Source organism: Lepidochelys olivacea (genome assembly GCF_965140295.1).
Source record: "Lepidochelys olivacea isolate rLepOli2 genome assembly, chromosome: 2".
NCBI classification, from domain to species: Eukaryota; Metazoa; Chordata; order Testudines; family Cheloniidae; genus Lepidochelys; species Lepidochelys olivacea.
The window spans coordinates 78,826,517-78,844,564 of record NC_140412.1 but is presented as its reverse complement, the minus strand read 5'-3'; the positions used below and the strand labels follow the sequence as shown (position 1 = coordinate 78,844,564).

The 18,048-nt window shown below is 40.6% G+C and overlaps 1 long non-coding RNA gene across 1 annotated transcript in view; it reads left to right on the top strand.

The window, feature by feature from the left end:
* The window catches only part of LOC311517130, a 40,025-nt gene extending 28,684 nt beyond the window's left edge, over positions 1–11,341 (top strand). The window contains exons 3-5 of the long non-coding RNA XR_014710605.1: positions 9,006–9,107; positions 9,686–9,788; positions 11,012–11,341. This is a non-coding gene — a long non-coding RNA (uncharacterized lncRNA). The remainder of the gene's footprint in view (positions 1–9,005; positions 9,108–9,685; positions 9,789–11,011) is intronic.
* The last annotated feature ends 6,707 nt before the right edge of the window (positions 11,342–18,048 follow it).

Genomic DNA, 18,048 nt, shown 5'->3' with positions numbered 1-18,048 from the left:
ATGAATGCACTATAAGGTGGGTAGAAAGCTGGCTAGATTGTCGGGCTCAACGGGTAGTGATCAATGGCTCCATGTCTAGTTGGCAGCCGGTGTCAAGTGGAGTGCCCCAGGGGTCGGTCCTGGGGCCGGTTTTGTTCAATATCTTCATAAATGATCTGGAGGATGGTGTGGATTGCACTCTCAGCAAATTTGCGGATGATACTAAACTGGGAGGAGTGGTAGATACGCTGGAGGGCAGGGATAGGATACAGAGGGACCTAGACAAATTGGAGGATTGGGCCAAAAGAAATCTGATGAGGTTCAATAAGGATAAGTGCAGGGTCCTGCACTTAGGACGGAAGAACCCAATGCACAGCTACAGACTAGGGACCGAATGGCTAGGCAGCAGTTCTGCGGAAAAGGACCTAGGGGTGACAGTGGACGAGAAGCTGGTTATGAGCCAGCAGTGTGCCCTTGTTGCCAAGAAGGCCAATGGCATTTTGGGATGTATAAGTAGGGGCATAGCGAGCAGATGGAGGGACGTGATCGTTCCCCTCTATTCGACATTGGTGAGGCCTCATCTGGAGTACTGTGTCCAGTTTTGGGCCCCACACTTCAAGAAGGATGTGGATAAATTGGAGAGAGTCCAGCGAAGGGCAACAAAAATGATTAGGGGACTGGAACACATGAGTTATGAGGAGAGGCTGAGGGAGCTGGGATTGTTTAGCCTGCAGAAGAGAAGAATGAGGGGGGATTAGATAGCTGCTTTCAACTACCTGAAAGGGGGTTCCAAAGAGGATGGCTCTAGACTGTTCTCAATGGTAGCAGATGATAGAACGAGGAGTAATGGTCTCAAGTTGCAGTGGGGGAGGTTTAGATTGGATATTAGGAAAAACTTTTTCACTAAGAGGGTGGTGAAACACTGGAATGCGTTACCTAGGGAGGTGGTAGAATCTCCTTCCTTAGAGGTTTTTAAGGTCAGGCTTGACAAAGCCCTGGCTGGGATGATTTAACTGGGAATTGGTCCTGCTTCGAGCAGGGGGTTGGACTAGATGACCTTCTGGGGTCCCTTCCAACCCTGATATTCTATGATTCTATGAAGGAATAAAGCAAACTTTATTCCTACTTACAAAGCCCCCTCTCTCCCGAAGCTGCCACTACTCAAACAAAAAAACCCGCAAAACTCAAAAAAACACCCAACAACAAACATGTCTTCCTAAAACTAAAAACTTGCTTATACACTCAGGACTTATGTAAATGATGGAATAATACATTCTACAGGAGTGTGATTTCTAAAGAACACTAATGTGTTTCACATTAACTGGGTGGTATGGACTCTGCTGGTTCACAATAAAGATTCATACATTTCAAACAGCACTTCATTAAAGCGCACCAACAGGATACATAGGGACCAATTATTGTGTAACAGATTAGTGCACTTTAGAAGCCAGACCCCCATAGAGCGCATGATCCCACTGTGTAGACAGGTCCTAAGAAAAAGATCGCGGAAAACTACCTCATGATGCCCGTCATAACACATTATTTTGTGGATTCTTCTAAGTAAATATATCTCGGCTAGACATGTTTGCACCAAAATATGTTGATTGTCTTAGCTTCATTTATTAAAGGCCTACTAACATGATAACAATGGACTATCTGCCTTTTGTGTGACATACCACTCCTACAATCTTGTGCAGCAATGCTGCTTATTATTGAATCTTTGGGATTTTTTTCTCTTGGCCCAGGGTGTGGTACTAGATCTCACATGCTCAAGGGTGGTAAGGGAGGATATGCCCAGATGCCATGGGCTAAAATGTCACAGCTCTGAGTACAGGGTGGACTACAGCCACAGCTCTAAAGGGATTGCTCCTCTGCTCGATGTCATGTCTTGGGTGCTGCTCCTTGGGCAATGGCAGGGCAGTGCACTCTGCTCTCTCTATTAGGATAAAGTAGGTTGCACCCTCAGTGAAGCTCCCGCTTCACTGGCTGCAGCTGTGGAGGGCAAGGCCATGACACCAACTCCTTCAAATCCCTTTGTCAAAGTCCTGGATTAGGAGCAAGAAATTCCTGCACTCCACAGAGCTCAGCCTTGACTTGAAGGGACTACTATGTGGGGGATAAGAGTATTTCACTTTGGATGGCCGGTCACTGGCCATCTGCTGAGACCTGGAGACACTAAGAAGTGGAAACATTTGATATACAGCAAACCACAGAGCCGCTGCTAGGCAGTAATGACTTTTGGCCACTGTCAGACTCAGCTGGATGTAAAAGAACAGTTTAAATGCTTCCTAACCCTTACCAAGCTTGTAAGCAGAGCTGGGCAAAATTTTTCATCCAAAACTATTTTTATTTGTAAAAAATTATGATACTGTGACATTTTGCAAATTTGCATTGGTTTTGCAGAACTGTTTCAGTCAAAAAACATGAAATGTTTTCTTTCAACATTTTCTAAATGAAACATCTTGATTTTTTTCTGTTTGAAAAAAATATTGAATTTCAAAATTTCCTTTGGTTTTATTTGAAAACCAGCAAAATGTTTGTAAGTGGTTGAAATCATAAGGAACCATTTGATTTTTTTGAAACAAAACATTTCCTTCTACCTCCAAAGATTTTTCCCCCTTTTGAGTCACCAAAAATTTCAAAAATAAGACCCAAAATGATTTTTTCCTGGAATTGCCAGCAAACAAAAAAATACATTATTTGCATAGCTCTACCTCTAAACTGTTCAAGCCCCTCTACAACATCTCTCTACAATACATAACTCTAATTCCCCTCTGCTGTAGATTGAAGAGAATCGGCTCATTTTGCTGCTGTCTCAGCTACAGTTTTGATGTAGAGAATCTATTTGAATGAAAACACGCTCACATTCCAGTAGCAAGAATTCTATTTTGTTACTTACACAGCACCACCTGTGAAAAGTGTGAGCGTACCAACCAGGGGAAGGTGATCATTATTTTGTAATCCTCCTAACACATATGGATTTGTCTGAGCCTAATGAAAATTAAGAGCTGAAAGAAAGAAAGAAAGAAAGAAAGAAAGAAAGAAAGAAAGATGACAGAGAATCCATCTAAGAGAAAAAGGTCAAAATACTTGGGGGGGGGAAAAAGCCACATATCTAGTAAAAGTCCCTTGTTCCTACCAGTCATGTCTGTTCTGGATCCCCATCAGAGAAAAAGAAAAAAGATATACATGGAAGGAACACAACAAAGCTAAGCAATTAATGCCTAGCTGGATCCCAGTGATAACAGCACTGTTGATAATTAATTACATATGTTATGTGCAATGTTTTCCTCTCTGACAAGACAGCAGCTACACTATTTGTACATTGTAGAGGGAAAATTAAGGCCAAATGGAGAGCTCACCCTTGATCTTCCTCTCAAATGTGCCCACTGCATTGTGAATGATAACTAGAGAGATGTTTCTCATGCGCAGGAAAAAAAAGAAAAGAAAAAATAAGCACAAAGAGATGACCCCATCCAAAACAGTAAATCACCAGGTGTATCTCTCCTCTTGCCATAAAAGGGTGGAAAATAATGAGCTATTTTAGCCCAGTGGCAAGGTCAACCAGTCTCGGGAGTCTGTAGAATCTAGATTTATATGGAGCACAAAGCTCTCATGCAAAAAATACATATTTATATGCAACAAGGTACTTGAAGCCACTGTCGCTACCACAGGGGAAAGTACTAGTCCACAATGTGTAAGAGTGGCATAATTTGGCTTTAGGATGACCAGATGTCCTGATTTTATAGGGACAGTCCTGATATTTTGGGCTTTTTCTTATATAGGCTCCTATTACCCCCCACCCTCTGTCCCGATTTTTCACACTCGCTGTCTGGTCACCCTATTTGGCCCTAAGAAGGATTCTGATGTTTAGAGCCCAATTCTACTCTCAATTATACTGGGATAAATCTTGAGTTAATCCACTGACACAGATTTTTAGAAGTGACTCGTGGTTGTCCATTTTGAGACATCCACCTCTGAAAATCTTATGCTGTTGCAGGTTGGGTACCCCAATATTGAGGCAGCCAAAATAATTACGCACTTTTGAAAATTGGGTCTTGTCACAGGCCTGAGCTAGCTTATCCCATCTCGCCCTTTTCATTATTTCCACCCACCTTGGTCTGCACTGGCCAGGAAGCCTCTCAAATAACAAAATTTGAAACAAAAGCTTCACAACTAAATGTCCTTTTCTCCCCAGGAATGTCTGCTGAGATGTGGCTTTCCCAATGTTCCTCCACAGTTTCAAATCAGAAAATTAGTCCTTTTCCTGGTTATGAGGGAAGAGGCAAACTATATTCTGCTGTTTTTCCTGAAACTTGTCCTGGTTGGGTGAGAGAGAGAGGAAAGCCCTACCCCTTCTCTACAAAGCTCCTCCTGGTTTCCAATCCTAAAGAGAACAAAAAAACTAGTTCCCCCCTCACACCCCGCCCAGAAACCAACACCGTAGGACCACATCCTGTCTCTCAGTTCCATAGGTCTCTGCCCACTGCAGAACTCCTGGAATGAGGTAGCCTTCCCTCCAACATTTCCCATTTCCGGAACAGGCTATTGAGCTCAATGGAGTTGGCCTGGATTTACAGGAGTATAATCTGATAGCAGAATTTTACCCTTTAATGGATGCATTAGCCTGTAATTGTTCCTATAACTAACTACACAAATTGTTAAAAGTACTAATTACTTGAAAGGACTTCTAGCAGAAAATTATAAGTCTGCCAGGTTTATTTTAAGGAACATCTCAGATGGCCTTTCAAACTGTGATTCTAAAAGTAAAAGATATTCAGGCCTTTGCTTTTCCTTTTCACACAAATGTTTGAATGGGCAGGAACACCTTGCAATCTTGATCAGAAATGACCAATTGCTCCTATGAAGCTTAAATTAGACCATGGCAATGTCAGAAATCAAACTAAATGTGAATGAAGTGTATATTTCTGTAGTAAGCTAGTAATCACCACAGTCTTTAAAACACTCTCATCGCATGCCAGGGTTTGACAGGAAAGACTACAGAAGTCAATTTGTTCACTGATAAGATCAGCAAGTAGTTTACTTTGTGCTTCTAAGTTTATTTCTGACTTTTCTTTCTGTCACCATTTATTTTGTGCATGCAACAAAGGAAATCAGTGAAGAATGTCAGCAGCCAGATCCTTAGCCAGATGTTCTTCTTGTCCATCCGCTCATACTTACTTTGCACAACATGAAAAACAACTGGAGGCTGGGAGGTGACACTGCAATTAACCTTGTAAATGATTTTCCTTTTGCAAATGAAACCAGCAGTTGGTTCCATAATTTACACAGTTACGAGCAATACATCTTGTCATTTTGTGTAATCCCCCATTTAATATTTGATCATTGATTTAATCTTTAACATTGTGGAATCATTGTTCTGTCCCTCACTTCTTGAATGTCCTTGATTTTAAGGATACTCAGCAATTTTTTAACCCTGATCCTGCAAATCTTTACTCATGTGAGTACTGTAATTTAAACCAACGAGATTGCTCATGTGAGAAGGGTTTGCATGGTGAACCCTTCCATTTCAGAAATCTCCACCCTGTCTGTGTCTGAATAGTTTCTGTTACTCTCTTTTTTCTATAGCAGTGGTGTTTATAACTAAACTGGGGTGTGGGTATGGATCTTGGTTTTCAAATCTCAACTATTGCTTAACTGCTTGAAAGTTTATTCCTCACTTAAAATTGCTCTCATCTTTATTATGGAATCTTTAATCTTCCTGTTACTATTTGCTGTATTTACTTCTTTATTTAGCTTCTTGTATGTGTGTGTCAATTTGATAGCACTAAAGTGAGCAATTTTATAACCATGGTTGCAGCAGCTAGGTGCTGTGCAAGCCTCCCTAGAAATCTCTGCCAATACGTCTTAATCCTTGCCTACAAACTCCACTGCTATATCCATCTTCTGAATTGGAGCTTGCCAATGTATTGTGGTTGTGTGATTCAGATTACTCTACACTAAGGAGTAGACCATGAGGCATTCATTTTAATGTATGATTTAGATGAACCCTTCATGACTTACAGTTTGGCCTCCAGAAGTGAAAGCCAATTCCTTTAAATGATTCTACCACATAGCTTTGCCATTTTCTCACTTCAGTGTCCAATATTATTTTGTTTTTCTGTTTGAAAGTCACAGGGTTACGATTATAAGCAGTAGTGTTATGTGACAACAGACCTCTTGGTTGTGATAGAGATTGAACAATGGGTATTCAAGAGACAAAAGCATGATCCTCTGCAATTTGGGCCACGGGGCCAATTTCCACAAATAGGAGATGTAACAAAGTCACATCCTCTGCAGAACGGGCATTGAAGGAGCTGGGTGCCACACACTGCAAAGTGTAGACAGTAGCACTAGAAGCCTTGAATCATAATGTGGGCCCCATTGTTCTAGATTTTGGACAAATACATAGTTCCTGCCTCACTTTTAGTCTAATGAGAGAGAAGATGAAACAAGAGAGAGTGGCAATCAAAAGGAGGAAAGTGAGAAGGGATGATAAGGACTAAAACATTAGTATCATGTGACTAATAGCTGTTGAACAACTTAAAACTTCCTTAAGGTACCAAATTCTTGTTTATATTATATATATATATATATAAGCTATCCTTGAATGATTTGTTGATGTTGAGACTCAGGCTTGTTCTGCAATTCCTAAAGACAATTCCATAATGGAATAGAAGGGTGCTATTTTGTGCCTGGATGTCTAGGTCCAGAAGAGCACACAAATTCAGCTTCCATTACAGTAGGTATAATCAGTTATAAACTGACTAGTGTATATATTAGGGTAACTCTGGAGTAACCATTGGACTGGTAAATATAAAATATTTCATAGATTCTGTGTAATAAGAATCTTAAGACATGCTATTAAAGGAGGCCATCCGGTAATTTTTAGTACCTGTGGAATCTGTTTTAGCTTGTTAGGGAGTATTGTCTGGAAACCTTAGCTAGTTCTTCTCCCATATTGTACACGAAGGCTCTTTCTTGCGTGTCCACTGAACTAGCTTCTAACTTCCAGTTTTATCCTCATCAGAGTTCTCAGCTTCTGAAACATTTTGCTGCATCACACTGTTCTCTGTATTTTCACAGATTCTGGGACACAGCTGGCAAAAGGAGATAAACAGAATTCTGAAACATCCTAATTATAGATAGGGAGGGGTTTAGACTAAATGGAGCATGGAGCCTGGACCCATCAAATTTTTAAGGGTGTTTAAAGGCAGAAGTTTAGTCAACTTCTCAAAAGCTATTCTATATTATGTTCAAGAGCTTGGGAATTCATGTCACACTTTGCCACAAATAGTCAATGGGCTAGATTCTGCCACACTTGAGCATGCTTAAGGTTTAGGGATTCTGGTTTTGGGGGGTTATTATTTCATTCTGGGGGAAGGGGGGTTGTCATAAATGTAAAGGGAAGGGTAAACACCTTTAAATACCTCCTGGCCAGAGGAAAAACCCTTTCACCTGTAAAGGGGTAAGAAGCTAGGATAACCTTACTGGCACCTGACCAAAATGACCAAGGAGGAGACAAGATACTTTCAAAGCTGGAGGGGGGGAGAAACAAAGGTTCTTTCTGTCTGTGTGAGGCTTTTGCCAGGAACAGAACAGGAATGGAGTCTTAGAACTTAGTAAGTAAACTAGTTAGATATGCGTTAGATTCTGTTTTGTTTAAATGGCTGATAAAATAAGTTGTGCTGAATGGAATGTATATTCCTATTTTTGTGTCTTTTTGTAACTTAAGGTTTTGCCTAGAGGGATTCTTTATGTTTTTAATCTGATTACCCTGTAAGGTATTTACCATCCTGATTTTACAGAGGTGATTCTTTTACTTTTTCTTCAATTAAAATTCTTCTTTCAAGAACCTGATTGCTTTTTCATTGTTCTTAAGATCCAAGGGTTTGGGTCTGTGTTCACCTATGCACATTGGTGAGGATTTTTATTAAGCCTTCCCCAAGAAAGGGGGTGTAGGGTTTGGGGAGGATTTTGGGGGGAAAGACTTCCAAGCGGGTTCTTTCCGTGTTATATATTTGTTAGATGCTTGGTGGTGGCAGCAATAAAGTCCAAGGGCAAAAGGTAAAATAGTTTGTACCTTGGGGAAGTTTTAACCTAAGCTGGTAAAAATAAGCTTAGGGGGTTTTTCATGCAGGTCCCCACATCTGTACCCTAGAGTTCAGAGTAGGGAAGGAACCTTGACAGGGGTTATTTTTAACAATTGTTGAGTTTTGTGTAGGTGTCCAAAACTGGGGGTTTGCAGGCCTTTTTCTTTGTAAATACTGTTATGAGAATCCTTTTTGTAATGTTGCGGCACACTCGGAAACCTTAGACTGCACCAGCAGGGTCTACACGGGCAAATGAATTCACAACATGTTAGTGCACTTTAGAAATCACGCTCCTGTCATCCTCATTACTGTTCTGTGTTGACAAACTCTTAGACACAAGTAACCTATTCTGATGTTTTTATGGTGATAATTGGATAAACACCAAATTCACTTTTAAAAAAAAATCATGGAGGGGCATTTTATAAGTATTTATCAGTTAAAACCAAAAATCAGAAGCTCTAACGTTATTCCTCTAGTAGCCCCATTGATTTCAGTGAGAATACTTATGGAGTAAGGGAATACTCAGCCCGAGTAAGGGTTAGAGAATATGGCCATCTCGGCTAGGTCCTGGCCTCTCCTACAGGTATGTACAGGTATTTTCCCCTTGTTGTACATGTTTCTAGCACTCAGAAAATTTTAGGTGAGAGCAGGAGGGTTTGACTATCCTGCTAATGTTCTGTGTCCCAAAGGGTAGACTAGAAGCACGTAGGATAGGGAGCAGATGCCAAGGGCACCTGTAGAGTAAAAACAAAGATGCAACCAAATTCCTGTCATTCTCCTCCCCTCTTCCCCCACATCCTGACCAATGCAATGCTTGGCAGGATTTCTGGGACAGAGGACTTAGCTATAGGTTTGCCACATCATTGTAAGAAGGTAGGAAAGTAGAAAGAATTTGTCCAGCTAGCGGGTATCAACTCTTCCATTACCACACAGGCTGGAGGGGTGGCAGATCTCCCTCATGCTAATGTGCTTCACCAGCCAAGGAAGAAAGGAATCTCCATGCATCTTGCCTCAACCTGGAAGCCTGCTACCAAGGTACTAGTGGCAATAGTTTTTGTGCAATAGTTTGTTTCTGCCTATGTTTCTGCATCTGACTGTCTTTGTAATTATGCATGTAGTTAAAAGTCAGGATCTCTGATTATAATCTTTTCCTGTGATAATAAGTAAACTGAATCGTGTATCTTCTTTGTAATAATGACAGTCTATCATAGCTGATTCCTCATGGTAGTTATTCCATGCACCTCATCATTCTACTGGATCTTTGAGCATACACTGTCTTTAAAATCCCATGTGTACCATTCACGTCAGGTCAGGAAGAGTTATGACACTAATCATGTTGGAGTGATATTATTAATCTTGAAGCAGGTGAGAAAGAAAGTGCTTCCTCCAAGCCAAGAATTTAGAAACCACAGGGACTTCAATGCTCCGGTAGATAACATTAGGCCTACAGTACATGGGAAAATGATGGGGGATTAAGCTGTCATTTTAGCTCATACTTAAACCGTGTATACTGTATTAAATCAGGAGATTTAGGAGAACTAAGACTGAGGATTAAACAGTTCCCCTGCCAGTGTAAACCCGACTGTTGTTAATTTTCTTCTTGTTTCCAGCAGAGGATGAACAAAAGAAATCAGAAAAACTGGTATGTGCAACATTATATCAGTATTGAATATGAGTAGAAGACATGCTGAGCTGTTTGTGTCTAATGCACACCAGGTACACATTTGTTGATATCTACAATTACAAGGAGTTTATACTACTAATAAAACTAACTCCATCAGTTTCCATGGTTTATTTTTAAGCAGCAGCCTGATATTCACAGAGGTCATTGAAGTCAGCTGTGGTTGCTTAGCACCACTGAAAATTGAGCCATAGGCTTTTAGAGTCCTGAAGTCAGACTGTCAATATACACTGGAGTCCCTCCTCCCAAAATGGCTTCCTGGGTATCATGAGATGTCTGAAACATGGTTGCTGAATTTTGTTTATTCTTTCCAATAACAACACAGTGGCTATCTCCCTTGCAGCTGCTAAACTGTCTATAACCTTAGCAATTGTAGGTCAAGCTCATTTGCTTCACAACAGCAACAGCCTGTGCAGTGAATTTGTTGACAATTAGAAATGTGAAAGAACATTTCAGATTACAAAGACTGCAGCACACACATTGTGCCAGATGGCCAAGACACAATTTCCATTCCCCGCTAACAGATTCTTTTTGACACTCCTATTCACTTTGGGACACATCGTGTTGAGACCCTTCTCAATTGTGCAGGGACAAGGGGGCCATGCAGCCACTGCACAGCTGTGCATGGGCTTCACACAGTATAAGTCCCTACAGTCAAGAAAGCACATTGACTGTTCTCTCCTGCACCTCCATCCCTAGGCATCAAGAACCACAAAGAGGGTGAAAAGTAATATGGATAATGCTATGGGGCCTGTGACCCCCTCCCTCCTCTACATAGGTGTGGGGAGCACAGCTGGCACACCAGAGGGAAAATTATGTTCCAGTTTAATGGATGAAGCAGACTGAAAAATCATAGGATCATAGAATGTAGAGCTGGAACAGACTTCAAGAGGTCGTATAGTCCAGCCCTCTGCACGGAGGCAGGACCAAGTAAATCTAAACTATCCTTAACAGCTGTTTGTCCAACCTATTCTTAATGACAGGCATTCCATAACCTCCCTTGGAAGCCTTTTCCAGTGCTTAATTATCCTTACAGTTAGAAAGATTTTCCTAATACCTAAATCTCCCTTGCTGTAGACTAAGCCCTTCTTCTCCTGCCTTCAGTGAACATGGAGAACAATTGAACATAGTCCTATTTATAACAACCATTAATGTATTTGAAGACTTACCAGGTCTCTCTAAATATTTCCTGTTTTTTAAGCTTTCCTCATAGGTCTGGTTTTCTAAACCTTTTATTATTTTTGTTCTTCTCTTCTAGACTCTCTCCAAATTCTCCATATCTTTCCTAAAGTGTGGTACCTAGAACTGGACACAATACTCCAGCTGAGGCCTCACCATTGCCAAACAGAGCAGGACAGATTGTTCCTGCCACTGCTATCCCATTGAATAATTCCTGCTCGTGCAAGCATATTCATAGATTTTCAGGCCAGAAGGCACCAACGTGAGCCTCTAGTTTGACCTCTTGCATAACACAATTCATTGAATATCATCCAGCGCTTCCGACATCTAGCCCAGCAACTTGTGGTTGAACTATAGAATCTCTGAGAAAGACACCCAAATTGAATTAAAGATTCCAAGTGATGGAGAATTTACTGGATCCAATGGTTAATTAGCCTCTCAAGCTGCTCTTGAGAACACACATTTTTTGAAAAATTGAGAGTCCATTTGAGAACCCAATTTTTTTTTAAAAAGTTTTTCAAAATCATCTTCCTTCCCAAACATACACAGTGTTTTCATTTCTGTTTTCAGTTCAGCTTCCATGGTATTTTCCATGAAAAATCAAAGGGCTAGGCTGTGCAAATTGCACAGAGGTGGTACAAAGCTGGAGTAAATGATGCATACTGTCTCAGAATGTGGAGTGGCCTCTTCACAGCCACTAACTACTACATGCCTTCATGGAGTGTAGCTTACTGCCTTCATGCAATTAGCCAGGTCCACTGGTTGGGTGGAGTCCAAACCTCCTTTAGACGACAAGACTCCTACAGAGTGTTAGGAAAAAACAACCCTTGTTCTCCACTGAGTGGACTGCAATTCTCCCTTATCCTTATCCAGCCACAAAAGAGAGATACTTTATCTTATCTATCTATATCTTATACTCTCTCTAACCATGGCACACCCACATAATAGCTAATCAGATCTGAGCCAGAAATGTGAGTTGCTCAATTTCTACAATGAAGCTGATATGCAGATGTATAGATTGTTTCACCATCCTTGGTGGTAATTTGTATTCATTAGAAAGAATTCACAATTTTAATAAGAGGGAGAGGCACAACCTTTCCTTATTAATGTCCCTGTCCATTTGGTTTAATTTGTAAGGGTTTGTGTGAAGGCTAATTGGTATGGATGTGCACTGGTTGCTTATAGATCTAATGTTCAACTTTGGGTTTAGAGAAAGGGTCAAACCTGAACTTTATATCCTGGGAAAGCCATGGTTTTTCTCCCTATCTCCTGCTCAATTTGGGGGAACTAGCAATTTAAAGGAGATTTCCTGCTCTTTTATTTTAATGTAATTTCTAGCATTTCCTCCTGAAACTGCAAACCATTGTGCCGTAGAGCCAATATACAGTGTCAGTATAAAAGATAGATGTAAAATAGATTCTATTTTGACTCCTTCACCATCAGCAGAATTAGTATAAAAAAATCCAGTTGCAGAACCTTTAAAATGGTAACAGAGATGGTGTTCAAGCTAGAAAGGAACCCACTTAGATGTTCAGGTCCCTCACTATGTTTGTACTGACAACTAGGAAAAAAACAATGTTTTTGCTTGCAAATAGAGCATGTACTATAGGAAAGTCCCCAGGAAAACAAACAAACAAAACCAAGAATTGTATGATACATAATTTTTCAGTGTATGGCCACAGTTTAAAATGGTTAACCAGATAACAGGCTACTTTCTAGCACAATCCAGCCCACTGTGACAAGACATCTGACTTATCTAGCAGTCACCAAGTTTTTTACTGGTATCCACCACTGCGGTATCCAAGTGCCTCCTATTTGAATTAGTTTAACAAAGAAAGACCCCTTATTGACCCCATAGAGTCTTCTGCTCTATTTATTCATTTCACAAACTCTCATGCAGCAAAAGCAGAATTTGTTTCATAATCTTTTATTGGACTTTTAGAACCTGGGCCAGGTTTAGATGCCCTTCTAACTCTAGTCCAGGATATTATCCATCTCTAGAATAATTAGTTGTATTTTGATTTAATTGATTTGATTTATACATTATAAAATATGCCTTTAGGCTGCCCGTATACAATATAAGACTGTTTTGAGCTCTGATAAACAAGTCACTCTATAAAGTTTGCAGACTTACTTTAATTCACTAGATAGCCTCATTCTTCACTGTAAGCATCAGTGCTTATTAGGCTCTTGAGCAAGATCAAGCCTATGCAATAATGGTCAAAAAATACACTACTGAGCCATCAGGAAATTCAAACTGCTCCATACAGAGGAACCATTAAGGGATTCTGAAGTGGGAGGTGATGTTATGAACGAGATTGCTAAAGTGTTATCATGGTCTCAGCATTTTGCAACATGTGAGGGAAGCTCAAAAGCACAGTGATGCACTTTGAGCTATCGTGCTATCACAGAGCAATTGGGCTATAGCCTCTCCTCTGCACACATGCATAATTGCACATGCACACAGAATGGCTACAGGAGCTACACATATTTAGAGAGTAGAACCCGAGAGGAGAAGAACCAGTAAAATGTGCACTTAAAAGAGTAATTTTACTATATGTGCTCTTAAAAAAATCAATGAAATTGAGAAAAGAAATGCGGAGTGAGAGCTCTGAATACAGATATGGCACTGGTTCCCAGACTTGTTCTGCCACTTGTGCAGGAAAAGCCCCTGGCGGGCCAGGCTGGTTTGTTTACCTGCCGCATCCGCAGGTTCAGCCGATCGCAGCTCCCAGCAGCCGCAGTTTGCTGCTCCAGGCCAATGGGAGCTGCTGGAAGTGGCATGGGCTGAGGGACGTACGGGCCGCTGCTTCCAGCAGCTCCCATTGGCCTGGAGCAGCGAACCACGGCCAGTGGGAGCCACGATCGGCCATACCTGCGGACACGGCAGGTAAACAAACAGGCTGGGCCCGCCAGGGGCTTTCCCTGCACAAGCAGTGGAACAAGTTTGGGAACCACTGAGATATGGTAATGAAGGGTCAGTTCCTCACCCAGTGTAAATCAGTAAATATAGGGCTCTCATAGTGTCTGCTAGAGAATTCAGGTTCCATTTTTGGTCTCAGTCTCAAAATCCCAGGTTGATATGGCATGGTCCGAGAAAACTGTGAAGGCAGCATGTTGATCCTCTGATGGGAAGAAGCGTTTTGTTTCTCGAGGACCCATCAGCCTGTGGTGCAGCCACCTGACATGTGCGAGGTGTAGTACCGAGAATCTCCACAGAATGTCACATCTAGCCCTTCAGAATCAATGGAAAGGTTTTCATGAAATTGGACTGTTAAACTAAACAGAGGTGGAAGAGTCGTAGGTTTGGGCAGAGCATCTCACGAATAAAAGAACAAATAAATAAATAGACAAAAAAAAACTAACTAGTCTAGGCACCTATTGAGTTTTTTTTTTAACATTTTAACTGAAACTTTAATATAGGTGCTTATTAAAGTGTTGCCATCTGAAAACCTAGATGTATTTAGAAGCAATGCAATTTTATACTGAAATACATGCCTAAGGCTAAAGCTTAAGCTTAACCATTTCTTTTTATCAGTGTAAATATTAGCAATATGATAAAGCAAAAGCCAAAGCTGTAGACACTGCGCCTGTGCTTTAAATGAATATTAAATCATTTCTGGCCTCTGTTTGACTACAAACAGGCAGCTAATGCATTACTAAGCAGTAGATCACCCTGAGGACTTCTAAGTCTCCTTAGTATCAATCCCCTATTTGCTTATTTTATTTCATTTGTGACCATTTGAGGATAATGGATCAACTTTCCCAAATATCATGCACCATTCTGCTGTGTGTTGGAGGCTCATCAAGATAGGATATTATCAAGAGCAGAATGTAATTTTTCCCCCTTAAAAAACTTGCCTGGAAATTCAAATCCTTCACTTCAGTTTCTAACAAGCAAGCTGATATCTGAAAATGTGGATGGAAAATAGAAACTGAACTCAGTACAAACAGAAAAAAAGATAGAAATTAAATCAACATCTTTCTGGAATCTGAGCATATAGTTAAAATAATTCACTTAATACTCATTCCTTGGGGATGTGATGTGCAAGTATTATTGAGAGACATTGTGATGAGACGACTAGATTAGAAAAGAAGACTACTGTTATCAGAAAGGCATAGATCCAAATCCTGAGGTCCTTACTCCTTTTTTTTATCCAGGAAAACATCCCTTGAATCATAGACATTAGAGATGTAAAAGATTTTCCAGTGTCAGGGTACTCTGTCCATTTCCCTCCCCTCCCCTGACTCCCGCCACCTTTTGGTATAAGATTATTCCTTACAGTGTACTCTTGATTATTTTGTCCTGCTTAGTCCTAAATGATGCAAGTGATGAGAATGCCACCCTTTCCATGGATGTCTATGACATAATCATTCTCAATGTACTGCCTAAAATCACATTGGTTTATATAACCCCCTTAAAACCCACATTTAATTTGCTGTCCCAACTATTAGGCACTTTTTCAATATTCAGCCATGTCTGGAAGGGTATGCTTCAATTCCCACCCACACTTGACAACTTAGAGACCACCCTGATCTGATGCCCCCAAACAGTGCCCCCAGAAGGACAGGTGGCTTGCTGATTATTTTCCCCTTGTGGCAAGGAAACTGAATGTTACGGGGAATTCACCTCTAAATTCCCATGCTTTCCCTCCTTGACGGTTATATTTTTGAGCCATATAGTTATTGTATCCCCTGAAATCATTGTCTGGGAGAAGTTATACATATTTAATCTATTTATCTGTCTCATGGGCCAGACCCCTCATAATTTTTGCTCCTTTTCTCTGAATTACTGCCAGTTCATCAACACAGTTGTGGTGAACCACTCAGAATCACATTCTGTACAGGTATGATCACACCAGTATTTTATAAAGAGGGACTAACAGCTCCCTTTACCTATGAAATGGCGCCTATATGAATGGTGCCTAACATGATGTTGCTTTAAATTACCTCACTGCATTTTCATATTTAATTTGTGGTCCATTATCATCACCCCACATCTCTATTATTACTTGATATGTATCTGAATATCTGTATTTTAGATCTCAGAGTAGCAGCCGTGTTAGTCTGTATTTGCAAAAAGAAAAGGAGTACAAGTACTCCTTGTATTTTAGATCATTAGTCTCCTTTTATTTTTCCAAGAGTACTCATCTTCCAATAAGCAATTGGAAAGTGTAATAGTACATTTATTGGAGTGAATACTTCTGAATATTATTTGAGTTTGGACAAATAGTCCTCAACTAGCTGTTCTTCATGCGGATTCAGAAAATTTGCCAGGCAGAGCAAGTAGAATAACAATCAGTGTTCATGCTGGGTGTGCCTTCTAGACTGAATGGCATTTGAAGCAGGAGAGTGAAAACTCCAGCTCCCCAACTTATGTTGAAAGGTTTGTAGCATCAGCTGTAGAAGTTCATGGTGAGTATGGCTAAGGAAGAAGGAAAGAAAAATGCTCAAAGCTAACTTTCCACCTGCCCCAGTCCTGAGAACTGACCCTCAAGCCTTCAAGTCTACTTTAATTAAAAGTGCAGGGAATGACACCCTATAGACATGTCCAGCAATGCTAAGTGCAGAACATTCCATCCCCTCCCCACAACACCTCCTGTAGGAAGGGACGTAAGGGAGAAGATAGTGAGGATCTGTCCCAAATATTTACATTTTTTTTTTTACATAATAGCACTGATGGAATATATTTGCATTTGCTATGAATCACTTGGTCACAATATAGATGGCTACTTGTTCTTGGTACCATATTAGAATAATGATACATTGTAGTTGAAAGTGATTTTCCAAAACACAGCTGTGTAAACAGTAACTAAATTAACAAAGAATAATAACATTAACATGTTACATATTCATGTTTTTATAAATGTGTAAACATACAGTTTCAAATGAATTAACCTGACTATGTATCTTGGGTATTCATTATTAGTTACATTATTAGAAAAAAGAAAAGGAGGACTTGTGGCACCTTAGAGACTAACCAATTTATTTGAGCATGAGCTTTCGTGAGCTACAGCTCACTTCATCAGATGCATACCATGGAAACTGCAGCAGACATTATATACACACAGAGATCATGAAACAATACCTCCTCCCACCCCACTGTCCTGCTGGTAATACCTTATCTAAAGTGAAAAGGAGTACTTGTGGCACCTTAGAGACTAACCAATTTATTAGAGCATAAGCTTTCGTGAGCTACAGCTCACTTCCTCAGATGCATATCGTGGAAACTGCAGCAGGCTTTATATATACACAGAGAATATGAAACAATACCTATTCCCACCCCACTGTCCTGCTGGTAATAGCTTATCTAAAGTGATCATCAGGTGGGCCATTTCCAGCACAAATCCAGGTTTTCTCACCCTCCACCCCCCCACACAAATTCACTCTCCTGCTGGTGATAGCCCATCCAAAGTGACAACTCTTTACACAATGTGCATGACAATCAAGTTGGGCTATTTCCTGCACAAATCCAGGTTTTCTCACATCCCCCCCACCCCCATACACACACAAACTCACTCTCCTGCTGGTAATAGCTCATCCAAACTGACCACTCTTCAAGTTAAAATCCAAGTTAAACCAGAACATCTGGGGGGGAGGGGGGGAGGAAAAAACAAGAGGAAACAGGCTACCTTGCATAATGACTTAGCCACTCCAAGTCTCTATTTAAGCCTAAATTAATAGTATCCAATTTGCAAATGAATTCCAATTCAGCAGTTTCTCGCTGGAGTCTGGATTTGAAGTTTTTTTGTTTTAAGATAGCGACCTTCATGTCTGTGATCGCGTGACCAGAGAGATTGAAGTGTTCTCCGACTGGTTTATGAATGTTATAATTCTTGACATCTGATTTGTGTCCATTTATTCTTTTACGTAGAGACTGTCCAGTTTGACCAATGTACATGGCAGAGGGGCATTGCTGGCACATTATGTGATTGCATAATGTGATTGTGATTGCATTATGTGATCGCGTGACCAGAGAGATTGAAGTGTTCTCCGACTGGTTTATGAATGTTATAATTCTTGACATCTGATTTGTGTCCATTTATTCTTTTACGTAGAGACTGTCCAGTTTGACCAATGTACATGGCAGAGGGGCATTGCTGGCACATCCAGCAA